The sequence below is a fragment of the Eptesicus fuscus genome, chromosome 4, assembly GCF_027574615.1.
Source record: "Eptesicus fuscus isolate TK198812 chromosome 4, DD_ASM_mEF_20220401, whole genome shotgun sequence".
NCBI classification, from domain to species: Eukaryota; Metazoa; Chordata; class Mammalia; order Chiroptera; family Vespertilionidae; genus Eptesicus; species Eptesicus fuscus.
The window spans coordinates 23,756,879-23,777,191 of NC_072476.1; positions in this window are offsets into that span (position 1 = coordinate 23,756,879).

A 20,313-nucleotide genomic window follows, 5' to 3' on the forward strand; every position below is an offset into this window, starting at 1 on the left:
CGTGCGCGCGCACATGCATGCACGTACATGTGTTTGCGGAAGGGGGCTATCCTGTGCATTATAGGATATTTAGCTCATCCCAGGTAGCACCCACTCCCCAGTTGTGATAACTAAAAATATCTTCAGACATTGCCAGGTGTCCCCTGTGGGGGAAAATCTCCCCAGACTGAGTGTCACAGGTCTCTGTCATTCTGCCTAAAGAATGCTTCTACAGCTCACAGCCCAGCACCAGCTTTGGAGGTTGTGATCATAGATCATCTTTGTATGTGTGACATACATTCATTCCTCCATCCACTTACTCCTGTCTATTGATGGTCCCTGGGTGTCCGCTCTAAGCCAGGCACTCACCAGCCATTGGGGCAAGGAGATGAATTATCATAGTCCCTGCCTTGAGGCATGTAGTCTGATGGGGAAACAGATGGACACACAGCAGTAGAACACCACGTACAATGCCCATGGCAGCGCAGTGGAGAGAGATTTATTCAAGCGTTGGGATCAGGTCTTTGAGAAGGAAGAACCTACTAGCTATGCAGGATCCACTGGTTGACTTAATAGTAACATTATCATAGGGGTTCTTGTTTAGGAATTATTCTGAGTTGTTAGTGAATAAATCCTTAGTGATCTATTGGATAGAATTTGTTTTTAAGTATTTTATTGATATATACAAAGAGCAAAGCACACATTTCTTTTTTTAACATATTTTTATTAATTTCAGAGAGGAACAGAGAGGAAAGGAGAGGGAGGGAGAGATAGAAACATCAATGGTGAGAGAGTATCACTGACCAGCTGCCTCCTGCATGCCCAACCACAGAGCCACACCAGCAGGGCCCAAAGCACACATTTCTTATGTGTGAAACCTGATACATTCTTACATATGTTCACACCCAGGCAACCACCATTCAAGGTCAAGTTACAGAACATGTCTGCCACCTCAGAAGTTTCCCTTATGCCTGTTCTTGAACTTAATGTAAATAGAATTATTACAACATGTTTTCTTTAGTGTCTGTCTTATTTATCATTGAATTTGTGAGATTTCTTTATGCCATTGTACATAGTAGAATTTCATTTTATCATCTATCTATATTATAAAAGGCCAGTGGCTGTAACGCCATAATGACCAAACGACTGGTCACCAGGAGGTACATTGATGGGTCTCACGGCGCGGCGGGTCTGGGGTCCCGCCGGTGCAGTGGGGTGCAGTGGGTCTGGGGTCTTATGCGATTTCATATGCTGGGCCTCTAGTTGCCATATAAAATTCCACCGAGTGAATAGTGCCATAGTTGATTTGTCCATTTTCCTATCAGTGAACATTTAGGTCATTTGCAGTTTCGCCTGTTATTAATAAAGCTGTTGTGAACATTTTCATCTATGTCTTTTGGTATCATAAACACTCCTGGAATTGCTGCGTCATAGGGTAGGTAAATGTTCAGCCTTGGGAAATACTGCCTGGCTCTTTTTTTCAAGGAGGCTGTACCAGTTTACACACACACCACACACCCTAGTTCTTGAGAGTTCTGGCTGCTGCCAGGGTTCTTGAGGCATCACAGGTTAAAATCACGCACAGATATAGGTAAGGTAGGTATATTAACCCTTTGCACTCGCTTGCTTTTTTCTCGAGCTGCTACCGATGCTAACCGTGTCGCGTCACACTCGACATCCGAGTGCAAAAGGTTAATCTAAGGATACAGGCAGCAGGGGATAGGTTGGAAAGGAGAGTGACATTACTTTTGTCCCACTGGCCTGGCCTCCGTCACAGTTCCCACACTTGGCTACCTAGGTGTGAAAGAGAGACTGAGTGCATCAGCCTCCCAGCGAAGGCTGGGTGAAGCTGCTTCCTGACTAGGAGGTGCTGGTGAATAGTAGCCTGCACAGGGGGGTGTAAGAGAGAAATCAGGGTGAAAGCACCCACCAGTCCAATTTCTTTTCCATAACAGGCACAAATCTGAGGTTGGTGATCTAATACAGCAAAGACCAAAGCTCTTTGTTGTACAAAGAGCTCCAGTTCCACCATGGACCAAGGAGAACCACCCTAAACTTTCTGAGGTCATTTCCCCATTCACCATTCCAGCCTTGCCCACCTCCCGGGGCTGTGGAGAGACCAAATGATAACATGTACCTAAAGAATAGTGTGTGCGTGAAGAGATGACTCTTTCCAAGGTGTAGTCTGGCCACCCCTGCTGTCTTAGGGGGCAGGTATCAGGGAAAAGCTGTATGCAGGGTTGGAAAAGATATGGGGCTGATGGTAGCACCCTCAATCACTTACCACTGGGGGTCACTTCGCTATTCTGGTCCTCAGAGTTCCCATCCGTGAAAGCATGTCTGGACCAGAGAATCTCTGCTGGCATTTTCAAGGGGAGGGGGGGCGCGCATTGGGGAGTGAGAGTGTAAAGGAACTCGAATCAGACCCCATGAGAGATAACCATGTTGGCTAACTTTTACTGAGTACCAGGAACTGTCCTAAGCAATTTACATGCATCCTATTGTTTATTCCTCACAACCAACCTGATGAGAAAGACGCCATTCTTATTCCCATTTTACTGATGAGGAAACTGAGGCACCAAGAAGTTAAAGAAAACTTACCCACAGTCCCATAGCTGGTGAGTGGAGGCTGTCCCTCAGCCCAGGCAGACTGATCCCCAGGCCCAGTTATTAAGGCTGTGATGGAACACTTGAATGTGTGGCTCATCATATTGGAAGGAAGGGAATTTAGAGAAACAACTCAGGGACCACACATATCTCCTTGCCGTTGACTAGCCGTGTGCTCTGGAGAGAGTGCCTTGAGCCCACTGGGCCTCAGTTTCTTCAACCTTAAAATGAGGATAATATTTCTTGTCTCACAGGGATGACATGTAGGAGTAAATTTGTGCCCAAGACTACACTCAATAAGTACTAGTTCCCCTTTCTGTATCACAACGTAAGTCAAGGTAGAAATGAAGAATGGTAATTGGAAATGACCTGGCCTCCCACCTCCTTGCCACAAGAGGATGTTCTTGGAATGATGCCAAGCCAAAAGCTGAGGTGCAATGTAATATGACGGAGCAGGAAGAGAACATGAGTCAACCTGGACTTTTATTTTTCATTGAATTCCACCACCCTTCCTGCCCTATCATAAAAGTACTAAGTGTTTATTTTAGGAAATTGGAAAATATAGAATAATGAAGAAAAACAAGTATCCATAATCTTGACACCAAGGCATAACTGCTGTTGATGTTTTGTTTCCTTCCTTTATGCTTGCTTTTAAGAAAAATAGATGGGATCATATTGGCTATAAAGTTTTGTAGTTTGCCTTTCCGACTAAATAATATGACAAGCATTTTTCTACGATAACGACACTCCCTTTGTAATCATCATTAAATGCTGTCTAATGCTCCATACTATCTGTCATGTTTACTTTCATACTGTTTCTAAATTTTCCACTATTATAAAAATGCAAAGATGACCACAATTGTTTAAAAGATTTTTTTATTGATTTTTAGAGAGGGAGAAAGGAGGAGGGAGAGAGAGAGAAAAACATCAACGTGAAAGGGAAACATTGATCGGCTGCCTCCTGCATGCTCTCTACCAGGGATGGAGCCCGAGACCTGAGCATGTGCCATGACCAAGAATCAAACCAAAGCAGCAATCTTTCGGTGCCAGGATGATGCTCAACCAACTGAGCCACACCAGCTAGGGCGACCACTATTTTAAAAACAACATTTACCCGAGTTTCTAGCCATTTCCCTAAGGCAGTGGTCGGCAAACTCATTAGTCAACAGAGCCAAATATCAACAGTACAACGATGGAAATTTCTTTTGAGAGCCAGATTTTTTAAACTTAAACTTCTTCTAACGCCACTTCTTCAAAATAGACTCGCCCAGGCCGTGGTATTTTGTGGAAGAGCCACACTCAAGGGGCCAAAGAGCTGGATGTGGCTCACGAACCACTGTTTGCCAACCACGGCCCTAAGGCATTGATATTTTTAAAGGCCCATGATATACTGTACATTGCCAAATTGCTTTCCAGGAAATGTTAACCAAATTATATTCCCACCAAGAAAATGACATTTTTCCTTATACCCATGCTAATAATGATAATTAATGAAATTTAGAATTTTTGTTAATTGGATTGTTAATGTTTTTATCTCATTATTTAAATTTGCAATTCTTTGATCCAAAATGTTATTGAATATTTATTCATATCATTTTATTTTTTGAATTTTCTTTATGTCTGAATTTATTTTCCTATCTTATTGTGACATATATCAAAAGTATGGGTATGTGTAATTTAAACCACCATATTATAATGCAACTAGAGGCCCAGTGCACGAAATTCATGCACGGGGCGGGGGTGTCCCTCAGCCCAGCCTGCACCCTCTCTAATATGGGACCCCTCGAGGGATGGTGGTTTGCAGGCCAGCCACACCCCCCGGTGACCCAAGCAGAGATCCTGGTATCTGGGATTTATTTATCTTCTATAATTGAAATTTTGTAGCCTTGAATGCAGGCCTGGGCCCGCCAGGGTGTGCAGAAAGCTTGGCTTCCTCCATAGCCGGGGAAACCCAAGGCTCCTGCTTGCTCCGTGGCCACAGCCATCTTGGTTGGGTTAATTTGCATACTCACTCCTGATTGGCTGGTGGGCGTGGCTTGTGGGTGTAGCAGAGTGATGGTTAATTTGCATATTACTCTTTTATTAGATAGGATAAACACTTATTCACCATCCAGTTTGTGAACTAAGACATTTCTGCACCTTAGAAATCTCCTTGGTGTCCCCCATGCATGTTTTTCTTCTGAGGTAACCATAATGCTGATATTTGTGATAATCATTTATTTGATTTTCCTTATAGTTTTACCACCCATTCATGCATCTCTAAAAACCGAGTTTGTTTTATCTAGTTTTGAGCTTTGTATAAATGGAATAATGATCTAAATATACTTCTGTGGCTTACTTCACCCCAAGTTGATACTCACCCACATTAATGTTTATACTAACATTCATCCCTTTTCTCTATGTGTGCGCAGGTTTCTCCAGTGGAATTGTTGAGTTACTGAGTATGTACAGCTTTACCTTCACTGGGTAATCTGTTCAGTTTTCAGTTGAATATACATTGTAAATATACCTTCTGGATTACTTGGTTCCTAACTTTATGTTGCACCATTCTGACAATTAGATGTTTTAGTCCAATAGATGATTTTTTTTTCTTTTTGACTCCTTCATTGCTTCATTATCTAGAAAGTCCTCTGTCACCCTTAAATAGATTTTTTTTTCATTATGTTCTTCGTTTTGTTGTGGCTTTTTCCTTTTCTGTCTTTGAGCTCTTATGTACAGTATGTGTTTTACTCTTTATAGCTTTTGGAATTTATTTTGCTAAACAGCACAAAGTGAAAATATTTGATTCTGCTTAGTTTCTAACCAATTGCTTTTTAAAGCATTGTCAAATAACTCGTCAGTGCCAGGTATTGTCTGTTGACTCTCAGCATCCATACCCATTCTTATATATTCTCTATCCCACCACAGCTAGGAGACTGAAAACTACATTTCCCAGAGTCCTTGGTGTTAGTTTCTGCCAATGGGAGTCAGTCACATGGGATTACCAGGTGGGAAAAATGTGAAAGCTAGTTTTCTGCTTGTGGCAACAGCATCAGCAGGAATGCACACTCCTATAGTACCCCTTCCCTGTTTTAATCCTCCAGTTAGTGTTCGTCTATGGGCAACATGGTTTACTACCCTTTGTTCTTCTGGTTTTTGTAAACATGTATATTCAACTCCCTGTATTAAATCTCTCTCTTTGAAATACCTTGGTTGCTTTTGTTTTCCTGTGTCCACACTGATTGATAAACCTTCCTCTCCCTATTGACTTGCAATACCAGGTATATCGTGTGTGTGTGTGTGTGTGTGTGTGTGTGTGTGCGCGCGCGCGCACGTGCGCGCATGTGCAAGCACATATGTGAGTACAAGAAAGAGGAGGGAGAGTGAATGAAGAGAAAGTGTGTGGTATTTGTTTTGGATATACATATTTTGATTTATTGATCTTTTTGACAATTCTTACATGCACTTATTTATCATCATAATTATTATATCTTTAGCATGCATTCAGTATCTGAACATGCAATTGTTTCCTCATTCTTTCTTATCTCAATGTGGCCTTCACTATTCCCATTTATGTATTCATGAATCTGGCTTTTAAGAAAAACATCTTTAAAAGCACAGTTGATTGTGTTCTGTCTACTATCATCTTTTCCCTGCATTTTGGTGAAGCTGAGCATTTTGCTTAAGAGGAGCTAATATTGCTTCATTGTGGAGAATCACAGAAAGTCACAAAGTCACATGCACATCTACACACACACAGCAGCTGCCGCTCCTGTGGGCATAGCAGGCAGTTGTGTCTGGGTGTACAGCTAATCAATTATCATCCATGAAGAGTGGTTCTTCTCGCCCTGCCCAGTGTTCTCAGTGGTTAGAGCATTGGCCCACACACAGAGGGTCGTGGGTTCAATTCCTAGTCAAGCTCATGTACCTGGGTGGCAGGTTCAATCCCTGGCCCCATTCGGGGTAAATACAGGAGGCAACCAATCTAAGTGTCTCTCTCACATTGATGTTTCTCTCTCTCCCTCTCTCTTCCCCCGCCTTCCTCCCTTCTACTCTCTCTAAAGATCAATGGAAAAAGTATCTTTGTGTGCGGATTAACAAAACAAAACAAAACAAAACAAAACAAAAGAGTGATTCTTCTCTGCCATATTGGGGTCACCCTACTTGGAGAAGAAGCTGCAGAACTGTCTCTCTAACAATGAAAGGGGGTCTTACTTCCTCTGAGTCAGCCTGGCAACTATGCCCAAGGTCAGAAGAGAGTTCCTGCAAGACCTTGCAATTCCTCAGTAGTCCTGTTTGGGCTCATTGGATGAAATGGCTGTGGGAAAATGATCTGATCATTATTTCAAACACAGGGTAATCATAGCAGGAGACATAGCCGATGGAACATTTCTACCAAGTGGAAGAGCACCGGAGAAGGTGACTTGTAGGGCATCTTCTTATTTCTTGTAAGAGGAGACACTCATGTCATTCTGAAAACACCCCTGAGACCTCCCCACCAGGCTCTGCTCATGCTCTTCTATTAAGCCTGGCTTGGTTGACATCAAGAGCTGCCTGCATTCTGTAAGCCCCTGCCCTGGGGAAGCCTCTGGCACTGTCCCCCACATGGTTGGCTTCGTGTATCAGAAGGCTTTGGACATGAAAGCACTCTGAGACCCTGAGGGCTCGGTGCCCTGGAAAGTCAGGCACATTGAGTGTGAGGAGCAGTGAAACTATTTTAAAGGGAACCTGAGGGCTGTGCCAAGGCTCGCCTGGCAGGGACAGCTGGGTGAAGGGGGCATGACTTTGCAGACTTGGAGCAGAGTAGGAACCCCACCCCCACCCCCACCCCCAACCCCAGCCTCAGCATCACCATGAGCTTTAGAGTCAAACTGCCGGGGCTTGAATTCTGGTTACTTTGCCTCCAATTAATGGGGTACTTTCTGTGCCTTAGTTTCCTCCTTTGTGCAGTGTTAAAAATAATGGTGATTGTGTCAAAAGCTAGAAAGATTTAAATGAGGTACTCCATATAAGGGTTTAGAATAGTGCCTGACTATAATAAACAATACATATTAGTCCCATTCCCCCTTCCCCATCCCTTATAATCCTAACTTATAGGTGGTTAATTGCCTAGGCTTGGGAGCCAGACTGCCCAGTTCATATCCTAATTCTGCTGATTTCTCCCTGTGTGAGTTTGAGCGAGTTGCCCAGTCTCTCTGAGCCTTACTTTGGCCATCTGTAATAAAGATTGAATAGTGCCTCCCCGTGGCATTTCTGTGAGTATTGAATTAATGAATTCACAGTAAACACTTAGACCAGTGGTTCTCAATCAGGGGCACGTTTGCCTCCCGGGGGACGTTTCGTAATGTTTGCAGACATTCTGGTTGTCACAACCGGAGTGTGTGCTATTAGCACGTGCGTAGAGGCCAGGGATGCTGCTACACATTCTAGAATGCACAGGATATCCCCCTCAGCAGAGAATTATCCTGCGCCAGAAGTCAGGAGTGCCAAGGTCAGGGAACCCTGACGAGCGATCCCTGGCTGTGAGTAAGCACTCAGTACGCGTTGGCTCTTCACATTTGAGTGACAGTTTTGTGCACATACCCTGTGCCGGAACCACACTGTATTCTAGGTATATAAGCATGAATTACAGGCAGGCTCTGCTCTTAAGTGCCTCAGTCCAGAGGGGAAGACAGTATGAGGCTTTGGGGTTAGAAGGGGTGCAGGGAGCTTGGTTTCTGAAAACCACGCAGAGAAGCTGTCAAAGAAGACCGTCTTTTTATTTCATTGATCCTCCTTTTGTAGAAGCAGCCACGCTTCTGATGGGACGCCAGGCAAACAAATAGTTGTGATGCAATCTGGGGGCGGCTATGCAGGAAGAAGGGCAGGGCTCTATGGACCCACATGGCAAGGCCCTCGTTCCAGTCGGAGGAGGTGAGGACGGGTTTCCAGAAGGAGAGGGTGCTGGCTGCTGCCTCGTGACAGGTGAGTAGGTGTTAGGAAGGCACAAGTGGGGAAGGGCAGGGCAGAGGGAACCCCATACAAAAGACAGAGGTATTACGTAGTCAGAAAGTGTCTGCTGGGCACTTAATGTGATCCAAGGGCAGTTCTGGGCACTTGGCATACTGCAATGAACCGAAGACAAAAACGGCTGCTCTCCTGGAGCTCCAGGGCAGTGGTGGGGCAGGACACAGACTACAAACAAACAAACAAACACATGCAGGTAATATGTCAGGCGGTGACAAGTCCTATGATCAGGGAAGGGGGATAGAGAGCACTTGAAGGAGAGGGTTGCAATATGAAATACAAGAATCCAAAAAGGCCTGGATGAGGAGATCACATTCTTCGAGTAATGACCTGAAGAAAGTGAAGGAGGGAGCCGTGTGGATATCTGTGTTCCAAGCAGAGGCGGTGGCTTGTGCAAAGGCCCTGGGGCAGCAGCCTCCCTGGCATGTTTGAGGATCAGCAGAAAGACCAGTAGGTTGGGGTAAGGAGTTGCACTGAAGTTGGAGTGGTATCCAGGCCAAGGTAAGTCTCAGATGCCACGTAGGGAGGGTGGATTTTCTTCTAAAGGTGATAGATTATTCTATCAGCTGCCATGGAAGTGCCGAGATCTTTTCCTTAAGACCTTAACCCTGCCTGAAGCACATGACACTTGTTCAGAAAGAACAGGCTGTTTTCTGAGTAGCTGTGTCCGCTGAGTGCTATTACCCAACAAAAATACTGGTACCCATTTGCCTGCAAGAGGCGTTTAACACAGGAGAGCTCTTCCTTATCCCACCTGGTGAAGTTGTGTGGTGGCCCCTGAGCCCTTGTTCCAGCACCAGCCACTCGGCTTCGGGCACATCCCTCTGACTCTGCTCATTCCTCAGATCCCACTGGAGGCATGAGAAGGTTCAGAGATCGCTAACTTCTGTCCCGGCTCCAGTCGTCTGTGAATGCCTGTGAGCTCTTCTCGGAAGCCTGTAAGCTTTTGCTGAAACTCGTGGAGCACTAACTGGACGCCAGGCATCGCGATGAACATTTTACACGCGTTGGCTACGGAAATGCCTATCCTGACCCTGGCATAGAAGCAGTGCCATCTCCACCTTAGAAATGAGCAACCAGGTACAGAGGGGCTGAGCGATGTGCCTCAAGTTGCACAACTTCTATGTAACAGTCAGACTCACTCCTGTCTGTCTGCAAAGCCCATGCTCTGCAGGCTTCAAAAGGGACACTATCAAAGACGGATCCGAGAGAGGCTCCCTCGGCGTGCAGCGCGCCCCGGAAAGGAGAATGCCGGCCTTCCGCGTCTCCCGTCTCCACTCGCGCACCTGCTCTGATGTACCCGAGGGGCTCGGAAGACTTGTCCTGGATCGATTGTTGGAGTCTTTTCAGCAAAGTCACAGCCAGAGCGCTCTGCTGTTGACGAAGGGGTGAAGTTTTATCAGGAACTCGCCCAGGAGGCAGCTTTGAGCAGGAGGTCACAGGCTTATTGTGGGGCTGGCTGGACGGGTCATCCCAGACCCTTCGAGGGTGAGGTCAAGCCAGACTTCAGCCTCAGACACCAGGAGACTCACACCAGGAGAACGAGGCAACCGCAGCGTCAACTGCAGCTGACACGTTGGCCTTCCTGTACATGGTTGCCTAGCAACCACAAGGGACAAGCTGCCAGCTCAGTGATACAATCGCAGCAGGGAGATTAGAGTCAGCCAATTAAAAGTTGTATTTATTTATTTATTTTGCATTTTCCTTTTCTGTTCTTGTAATTTCCTTTAGTCCCTCCTGCCTTTAAACATGGATTAAGAAGCTTGCCAGAGAGAAAGAGAGAGAGAAAAAAAAAAAGCTTGCCAGAGCCGAGTGGAACCTGGGTGCATGACACGGGCCATTTCCCTCCCACGTAGTCAGAAAATATGCTCCTCACGTGCCCGCCATGTCGTGGAGGGTAATTTTATTAAAATGTAGGCTTGTCTTAGATCCACTGTGAAATTTAAATTTTGCCTGGAGTTTGGACCAAATCTGATTTTTATTGCTGTATGTCAGTGCTTCCCCACCGCCAACTCCAGTGCCTCAGAAAACGCCTGCCACATAGTAGGTGCTCATTAAATGATTGACTGTAGGTCTGTGAGCGTGTGAATGAATGAATGAGTGAAAGAAACAGACCGTGGGGAAATTGTGAAGCTAACTGACAGCCACACAGGTGAGTTAATGTCACCGAATTATCGGATGATAAATACAATCGTAGTATCATTCACAAGATTTTCTTCTTCTTTTATCATTTTGTCTGCCCTCTCTGCTCCAGATGGATTTTAAGTAGCAGTTCAAAAACCCCAAATCGGGGCATGAAGGATGGGTGGGAGTCAGAAAGAATTCCTGTTTCCTACCCCATATTTATTCCTCCTGTTCCCCTGACACACTTGGGCCTTGACTCTCTGGCTGTTCTGTCTCCTCCGCCTGTTTCTAGTCACACCACTCAGACAACGTAGCTCTTCCTAAGGACCCCGGAGTCACCCATTTTAGCCCAGAGATCATTTATTTCCAATGTTCATCTCGGTGGGGAACATGGGCTAAGGAGATGTGGAGACGCAGGCCCTGCTCACAGATACATTTATTTTTGTGTTAAAAAAAAAGTGGAACATACATTGATTTAGGATCTAAAACACTGTGGTCCACGCCAGACTTTTTCACTGACCCTTGTGTGACCGCTGGACAGTTCTGAGCATCTGGGTCCCTCGGTACTTGTCAGGGGATAGTAGATGGAGAAGGTGTGGCCTTCACCTTTTAGATACGTATGGTTTTACAACAATGTTTCTTAAACTTTCCTTAAAATATTTTCCCTCCCACACCCCAATCCTTTTTAGACATTTTTCCTAATTGTCTCCCAAGAAGTGTTAACACCATAGATATACAGTATATCTGTTCATGTACTGTATGTATACCTGCGCTTTATGCATTAAAAGTGTAAGATTGTTTTGCACCTCCCCCGCCCCCTCGAGACCCAATTTTCACCCCCCTTGGGGAAGATACAGTCTCCTTTGAGAAAGCATGCTGTGGAGTAAAGGCCTCTATCCCTTCCTTTAACTTCTAGAGCTCTGTGAAATAAAAAGCCAGATTGTGCTTTAAAAGACAACACTCATTGGGAGAAAACACATAAGAACAACCAACTACTTTTTGGAATGAGATCATTTTAGCCTTTCTCTGGCCCTACTTTCAGGGTTCAGGATCTAACTGGCCAGCATCACCTTCTTTATCCTTGGAGCACCTTTGTCTGTGCGTTCATACACCCTGCACTGAGCCTGGGACTTGTGTATGGAGGCCAAGGGGATTGTGATGGTTAATTTTATGTATCGCCTTGACTGAGCCATGGATGCCCAGATATTTGGTGTAACATAACTTTAGGCATGTCTGTGAGTGTTTCTGGGTGAGATTAACATTTGAATCAGTAGACTGAATGAAGCAGATTGCTCTCCCTAATGTGGGTGGGCCTCATCTAATCAGTTGGAGGCCTGCAAGAATAAAAAGGAGGAAGAAGGGAGAATTGCTTTCTGCCTAACTGTTTTGGGGCTGGGACATCGGTTTTCTCTTGCACTCGGACTGGAAGTTACACCATTGGCTCCATGGCCTCTCAGACCGTCAGACTGGGACTGGCACTACACCACCAGCTCTCCTGGTCTCCAGCTTGCTGATGGCAGAGCATGGCACTGCTGAGTCTCCATAATCACGTGAACCAATTCCTCATAATACATCTCTTTATATCGGTTCTGCTTCCTTGGAGAATCTTGACTAATACAAAGAGCTTGGGGAGAGATGAGGGTGGAGAGGTCAGTAGGGGCTAGATCACGCTGGCCTTGCTGATCACTGTTGTAACATTTGTTTTGCCCTCTCACATCCTTTTTACTAATTCTGTGCTTACATCCCCCAGTGTCTGTGTGCCTTGCTGCTAATGGCTGGCATTTGTGGCCTTCATCGGAGGGTTACTCTTGGTCTATTGGAGCTCCCACACTATACTGAGAACTGAGCTTACATCCCCTTGGGTGGCCAATAGCCGATGACTGACTGGTGGGGAGCACAGACACCTAGTCCCCTTGTCTTGCAACCATGCAAACTTTGAGGTGCACCTTATGTTGCATAGCCCCCCTGCAGCGTCAGTCTGGAGATAGGACAGCAATGACCTGGAACTTCACCCTTCCTTATCTCTTCTCCCTCTCTGGTCCTCCAGTCTCTTGAAAGCACTCCCTTAATAACATGCACTAGAATCCTGGCCTCGAGATCTGCTCCGAGAAGGAACTGACCAAAGACAGCCATAGTAAGCATTGGGACTGTCTCCTAAGGAAAATGGAGTTCCACTGAGTGAGTGTTTTTAATCCAAGAGTGAAATTCTCAGATTTGAAAACTTCACCTCTTAGTACTATCCATGGCCTAAATGCATCATTGTTCTTGGCTAAACTAGGCTTATGCTTCCTCTTTTCTGGAGTGAGTGGACCAACCCTTGAATTTTCCCAGATCCTAGAAGCCAGTTGACTCCTTGACACTTGGGTTCATGTGTATTTATGAACTTGGGTGACCTACTCCTTGAGCTAGGTCTGTCCATCCCTTCATCTTTCCATCCATCCATCCATCTATCCATCCATCCATCCATCCATCCATTCATCTAACCATCTTACTATATTTACTAGTGGCCCGGTGCATGAAATTTGTGCATGGAGGGGGTGGTTCCCTCAGCCCAGCCTGCACCGTCTCCAATTGGGGACCCCTTGGGGGATGTCTGACTGCTGGTTTATCGGGCCTAAACCGGCAGTCAGACATCCCTCTTGCAATCTGGGACCGCTGGCTTCTAACTGCTCACCTGCCTGCCTGCCTGGTCACCCCTAACTGCCCCTGCCTACCTGCCTGATCACCCCTAACTTCTCTGCCTGCCTGTCTGATTGCCCCTAACTGCCCTCCCCTGCCAGCCTGATCTCGCCCCCATCTGCCCTCCCCTGCCAGCCTGGTTGCCCCCAACTGCCCTCCCTTGCCAGCCTGATCTCACCCCCAGTGGCTCTCCCCTGCTGGTCTGATCTCACCCCTAACTGCTCTCCTCTGCAGGCTTGATCGCCCCTAACTGCCCTCCCCTGCTGGCCTGATCTCACCCCCAACTGCTCTCCCCTGCCAGCCTGATTGCCCCTAACTGCCTCTGCTGGCCTGATCTCACACCCAACTTCCCTCCCCTGCCAGCCAATTTAGTTCTGATTGGTCGGTTTCTATGCCAGTCAGTGTCAAAAGCTCTGCCTCCTAGGCAGCCATTGGCTCCTCACAGTTCACCCATATTTGGTTCTGATTGGTCGGTTTCTGTGCCAGTCAGCGTCAAAAGCTCCGCCTCCTAGGCAGGCATTGGTTCCTCACAGTTGACCCATATTTGGTTCTGATTAGTCGGTTTCTATGCCAGTCAGCGTCTCTGGGCCTATCTCCAGGCCTGATCAGAGATGCGGGGCTGTTCAGCAGCCCCCGCGGAGGCCTGGAGAGAAACAGAGGCGTGGCTGCTGGTGAAGCCTGGAGAGAAAGAGAGAGACAATGGCTGATCAACAGCTGCTACGGAGGCTGCGGATCAGACCCTGCCTCTCTCTTTGGGCCTCTCTTCGGGCCTCTCTCCAGGCCTGATCTGCAGCCCTCTTGGCAGTCAGTGCTGAGTTGCCACAGCACTGACTGCAGGACTGACTTCCGGTGTTTGGCGACCCAGCACTAACTGCAGGACTGACTTCTGCTGTTTGGTCAAGTCTTTGGTCGGTCGTTATGGACCCTGGGTTTTTATATATTAGGATGGCACTGCTCCCTATACATCTAATCTTTTGACTTCTTAGACCCATAAGCTACTTTCTCTCAACCCTCCTACTACCTGGGTCCACACATGGTTTTTTATAGCTCTTTTTTGATTATGGTCTTCAAAGAGTCCTAAATATACTAGTCACATGTAAAACAGAGTTTTGACAAAGAGATTCCATAATACCCATAATGAACCTCTTAGGTGACTCAAGTAGACCTCACATCATCTTTACACCTTGTTAAGTGGTTGTCCTATAGGAATTTGCCAAAGTCATGTAATCAAACACCAGAAGGGACTTTTCTCTGCATATCACTGACAAGCAATATAAGAATAGGTTGTGCAAAAATACCATCAGAGTGCTCAATTGATGTTTGTTTTGTACCTTCAAAAAACCCACCTCTCCAAACATTGTTTTGTGAAATCAGTGGTGGGCTGTTGTTCTTGTAGTCCTTATTAGTCTTCAAAGGCGTTGTGTGAAGTAAGTTTATAACTGTTCCAAGACTTGAAATTCTTTGGCATTTTTTCCTGTGTGAGTTATGCATATGTTTTCTTTGAAATTTCATTTTCTGTAAGGTGGATTTACTTCTCACCTCTGTGCACCCCCCACTCAGTATCCTGAAGTGATACAGCAGTGATCCACAATAAATATTTTCTCATCAGATGGTAGATCTTTTGCATCCCGCCTGATTTATCCTGCTCCATCTCCCTGTCCTGTAAGGATTTAGGACCTGGAGGTTCTATCTAATCATTGCCTCTGTGCTGCAGTCTAGTAGCTTCTTGTTTTTCAGAGAAGAACAAAGCATTAGACTGACAAGCCATCCTGATAAGAGTTGACAAATATCTATCAAGACCATGGGGAGAGTGAAATCTCTCCGACAACTCTATTATTTTTCTTTATCTCCAAGTCTTTGGGGGGTAATCTTTCCTTCGGGGAGATCAAACTCTCCCTCCTTCCCTTCTCCTACATGATAGAATGGGGGAGGGGGACGCGGGGAGAAACTGGATGATTTGTGAGGATCTTTTCATGTATAACTTTTTGCAAGTCTGTGAGATATACCATCTGTGAGAAAAAGATCCTGAGCTACATCTTTTTTTTTTTTTTTCTTATGAAAAACTGCATAAGCCTGCAAACAAGGTGGCACCAAATGGATGGGGATTCCATTTCTCCATGAGAAGATTCTCCAGTCTCCAATATTTTTAGCCAAATTGCATTTAAAATTCACATTGTGGTACGTAGATAAAATTATCCCATTATCTAACTAGCATAATGCATTTATTGTTTAGTTACATGAATATTGTAAATTCTATATGGAATCATAATTTAGAAATAAGGGTCCCTGTTACTCGCCTTTCAGGAAACAATTTCATTCAAACGGTTCACGTGCATTTCCCGGGCGATGCTCTCTGGCATGAGGGGAGCCACATGGCGTCGTTTCACAGTTTTCCTGAGCCTGTCGGTTTCCCCTCCATCCAGAGAACTTGATATGTAGTGGTTCTCAAGTTCACATAGGATGCTGCAGCTAGAAACTGTATTCCAAGCCACCAGTCCTAATTTGCACAAATTCAGGACACTTCTTTTATTGTGAAATAAAACCAAAGAACATGTGAAAGGTTTGATCAATGGATGATTATAAAGTGAGCACTTTTGCCCCAACCACCCAGATGAAGAAATAGAATACTTCCAGACTCATTTCTCCGCACCAGAGGCAACGCTGTCTTCCGTTCTGTGATAGAAAAGCATGAGAAGTTTTGTTTCTTTAAAAAATATTTGTCCAGTGAGGCCAGTGTGTCTCAGTGGTTGAGTCTCGACCTATGAAGAGGGAGGTCACAGTTGTGTTCCGGGTCAGGGCACATGCCTGGGTTTCAGGTTCGATCCCCAGTGTGGGGCGAGCAGGAGGCAGCAGATGGAGGATTCTCCCTCATCATTGATATTTCTTTCTCTCTCCCTCTGAAGTCAATACAAATATATTTTAAAAACCCCACAATATTTGTTCTGGGTATGTCTGTTGACTACACAACCCAGGCTCTCACTCTGTTTCATTTTACAGTGGCTTAACAAGTTTTGTTTACAATGATAACCAGCATTTGCCATGGTAAGGGCATACTCCCAGGAAGAATTACAAAGTGCGTGTTAAATGTATTGCTTCCTCGTTTACTGATGCTGTCATGGGACCAAAGGCAGCATCGATTGAGGTCGTTGCAGGATAATGTGTACTCTCCCCAAAGTACCTTGTTCTTCAAAGTAAAGTAATTGACAAATGTGGCCATAATTTAAGAAACTGTAAGAGGACATGTGTATAAAGTGACACACTTTCCTGAGGTATAATTTTGAGCCAATATCTTCCATTGTGTGTAGGTCTATGTGGCATTTTAAATTCAAATTTTCTTTTATAATGTACTAGTAGCCCTGTGCACGAATCCGTGCTCCAGTAGCTCTCCAGTAGCTCACTGCCACCCTCCAGTAGCTCTCCGCCCATTGCCCTGCCCTCCTGTAGCTCCCCGCTACTTTCCCCCTATAGCTTGCTACCCTGCCCCCTCCTGTAGCTCTCTGCCGCCCTCTTGTAGCTCGCTGCCCCACCCTCCTGCTGATCCATGATCCAGTTGTTACGTGGTCGGTTGTTATGCTTCACGGCGTAACGACCATCTGCATATTACATCTTTATTATATAGGATTTCAAATATGAAAAATGAAAAGAAGGTAACATGCACCCGTATACTCAAAGATACACAGATGTCATGCACGGTGCTATTATATAATGAACTAGAGGCCTGGTGCACGAAATTCGTGCATGGAGGGGGGTCCCCCTCAGCCCAGCCTGCATCCTCTCCAATCCGGGACCCCTTGGGGGATGTCTGACTGCTGGTTTAGGCCCGATCCCCAGGACATCCCTCTCACAATCCGGGACCACTGGCTCCTAACTGCTCGCCTGCCTGCCTGATCGCCGCTAACTGCCTCCCTGCTGTCCTGGTCACCCCCAGCTGCCCTCCCTGCAGGTCTAGTCTTCCACAATTGCCTTCCCCCCCCCCGCCAGCCTAGTCACCCCTAACTGCCCCCCCCTTGCCTGGTCACCCCTAACTGACCCCACCGGCCTGGTCACCCCTTACTGCCCCCTTTGCTGACCTGGTCACCCCCAACTGCCCCCCCTGCCAGCCTAGTTGCCCCCAACTGCCCCCCCTGCAGGCCTGATTGCCCCACACAGCCTGCTGTTCGGTTGTTTGGTCGCCCCTCACTAACCCCCCTGCCAGCCTAGTCGCCCCACGCAGCCTGTTTGGTCATCTGTTTGGTTGTGATGGTCGCTTAGGCTTTTATATATATAGATTATAAAAATAAAAGTAGAAAAGACAACTTCAAATAGTGGGTATCCTTGTGATATTTCCTGTGTGTTAGCTAAAATTGCATCATGTACATTATTTGGAACTTAACTTTTTATTACTTATATACTGGGTTTGAAACTTATCCATATTATTATATGTTATATTCAGTTCCTTCAATTTAAATGCTGTAGTGGAATCCATTGTAGAAATACCCTATACTTTACTTTTCCATACCCCTATTGCTGGACATTTAGTCTGATTTTGTTCCAACATTGCATTGATGAAAAATTCAAACATACAGACAAATGTAAAGGGTTGTACAGTGAAGAAACATATAACCTTCACCCAGATTCTGTAATTAACATTTTGTTTTATTTACTTTATAACTCCATCTATTCATCTATGCATCCATCCATTCATCCATTAAGCTCCCATCATCTTATTTTTTGATGCTTTGCAAAGAAAGTTGCTGTGTTTTACTAGTCAAAATAATTTTAGGCATGGAGAGCAAAATAGTGGTTTCCAGGGATCAGGGCTGGTGGAGAGACCAAGGTGTGACTGGAAAGGGTGTCATAAGAAAAATCTTTTTTTTTTTTTTGTTAACCGTCACCCGAGGATATTTTTTCTATTGATTTTTAGAGGGGAGCCGAGAGAGAGAGAGAGAGAGAGAGAGAGAGAGAGAGAGAGAGAGAGAGAGAGAGAGAGAGAGAGAAACACCGATGTGAGAGACACATCAATTGGTTACCTCCCACATGAGCCCCAACTGGATGGGGGATCGAGCCTGCAACCAAGATATGTGCCCTTGATCAGAATCAAACCCTCGACCCTTCAGTCCAAGGGCCGATGCTCAAACCACTGAGAAAAGTGGCCAGGGCAGAAAAATCGTTGTGATGATGGAACAGTTCTCTATTTTATGATGGTAGTTTCATTTAACTACATATATGATAAAATGACATGGAATTAGGCACATACCTACATTGTACCAAAGCCAATTTCCTGGTTTTGATACTATTTTAAACTTTTGTACGGTGTAACCATTGGGAGAAACTGGGGGATGGGTACACAGGGCCTCTTTTAATTATCTTTGCAACTTTGTGTGCATCTATAATTATTTCAGAATAAAAAGTTGAAACTAAAAGAAATAGCAGGAATAAAGAGTACACTCGAAGGCCCTAGACATTATTGTTAAGGCAGAGATGTTGTGATTAAGAAATGAACAAGTAAAAGAGTAGGAGTCAGAGAGCCAATGGTGGCAAAGCAGAGACCTGGAAAGAATCTGGGTTCTTGAGGTCACCACTAAGTCACAAAATTCAGCCACTGTCTCCAACTTCTTCTAACAGGAGGTAATACATTTCTCTGGGTAAGCCACTTTATTGGCAACTGTATTCTTACCCTTATGAGTATTAAAGAAACCAACATCGCTGGTTTCTTAGAGTAAAACTTTCTAAAGTAAAAATGTTGCAGTGAGCAACATTGTGTATGTCTGTGTGTGTAGGTCCTGATTCTCTAGAGATATGTCAGGGAATCAAAGTGCTGGACCAGAGGGCGTGAGCATCTTCGATTTTTCTACACATCTTATTAAAATTAAGAGGGCGTCCAATGTAAGTTACACCAAAAATGCTATCATTTAAAATCTTAAAATGCCAACAATTTTAAGATGGATCTGCATTTCAGAAATGTTCAAATGTAGGAGTGAGGGTAGGGGTGGAGGTCGAGGAGATGCATCTGAAACCAGCGCAGCAGATACCTCCAAACCCACTTTGCAAAGTGATTGCAAAAAAACGTTCACTTCCAATGGCAGTGTAGAATGCTCCACATCCCCACTAGAACGTTTATAATTTTATGATACAGCTTTTTTATTTTTTAAATTGCAGTTCCCTAAACACCTTTTCAAAATGTTGATGGCTGATCTGTGTTCCTTCTAGTATAAGTTGCTGTTGCCATTGTTTTCTATTCAGTTTTGTCTTTTCCCTATTGACCTTAGGAGCTCTTTATATGTTGTAGTTTTATTCATTGCAAGCACCGTCTCTTATATTCTGGATTGTTTTTGTAGCTCTCTAATTGTTTCTAACAGACATGAGATTAACCCGTGCCCTGACTCTGTGGGATGCTTTCAAAGGCTTTGCTGCTTTATTACATTCCCAAGACAGAGTAAATGGCAAATTGGACCAGACCAGGAGAGCAAAATACTAGTATAGCATACCTTTGGGACCGTGTCCAATCCTTCATCTGTGGCAGACATTACTAATCAATCCTGGAGCTTATCCAGCTGTCCTAGAAAGCACTAATTAATCAGAATCGGCAGGTCTAGTAAAACTTTTTGACAAAAGTGACTGCTTTGGGGGAAGATCACTTGCTACTTTGCTCTGGGAATTTCTCTCTCTCTCTTTTTTTTTTTTTTTCTTGAAAATTTTTGTACATGTACCTGGTAGATATATCAGAAAAACTGGATTGTCTTATGCCGCAGTTAGCATTTAAAATTTTTAATTATTTTATTATTTTATATTTTTTTTAGAGAGAGAGGAAGGAAAAAAGAGAGAGAGGGAGAGGGAGAGAGGAGAGGGAGAGAGAGAGAGAGAGAGAGAGAGAGAGAGAGAGAGAGAGAAAGAGAGAAACATTGATCAGTTGCCTCCAGCATGCACCCTGACCATGGATCAGGCCCACCATCTGGGCAC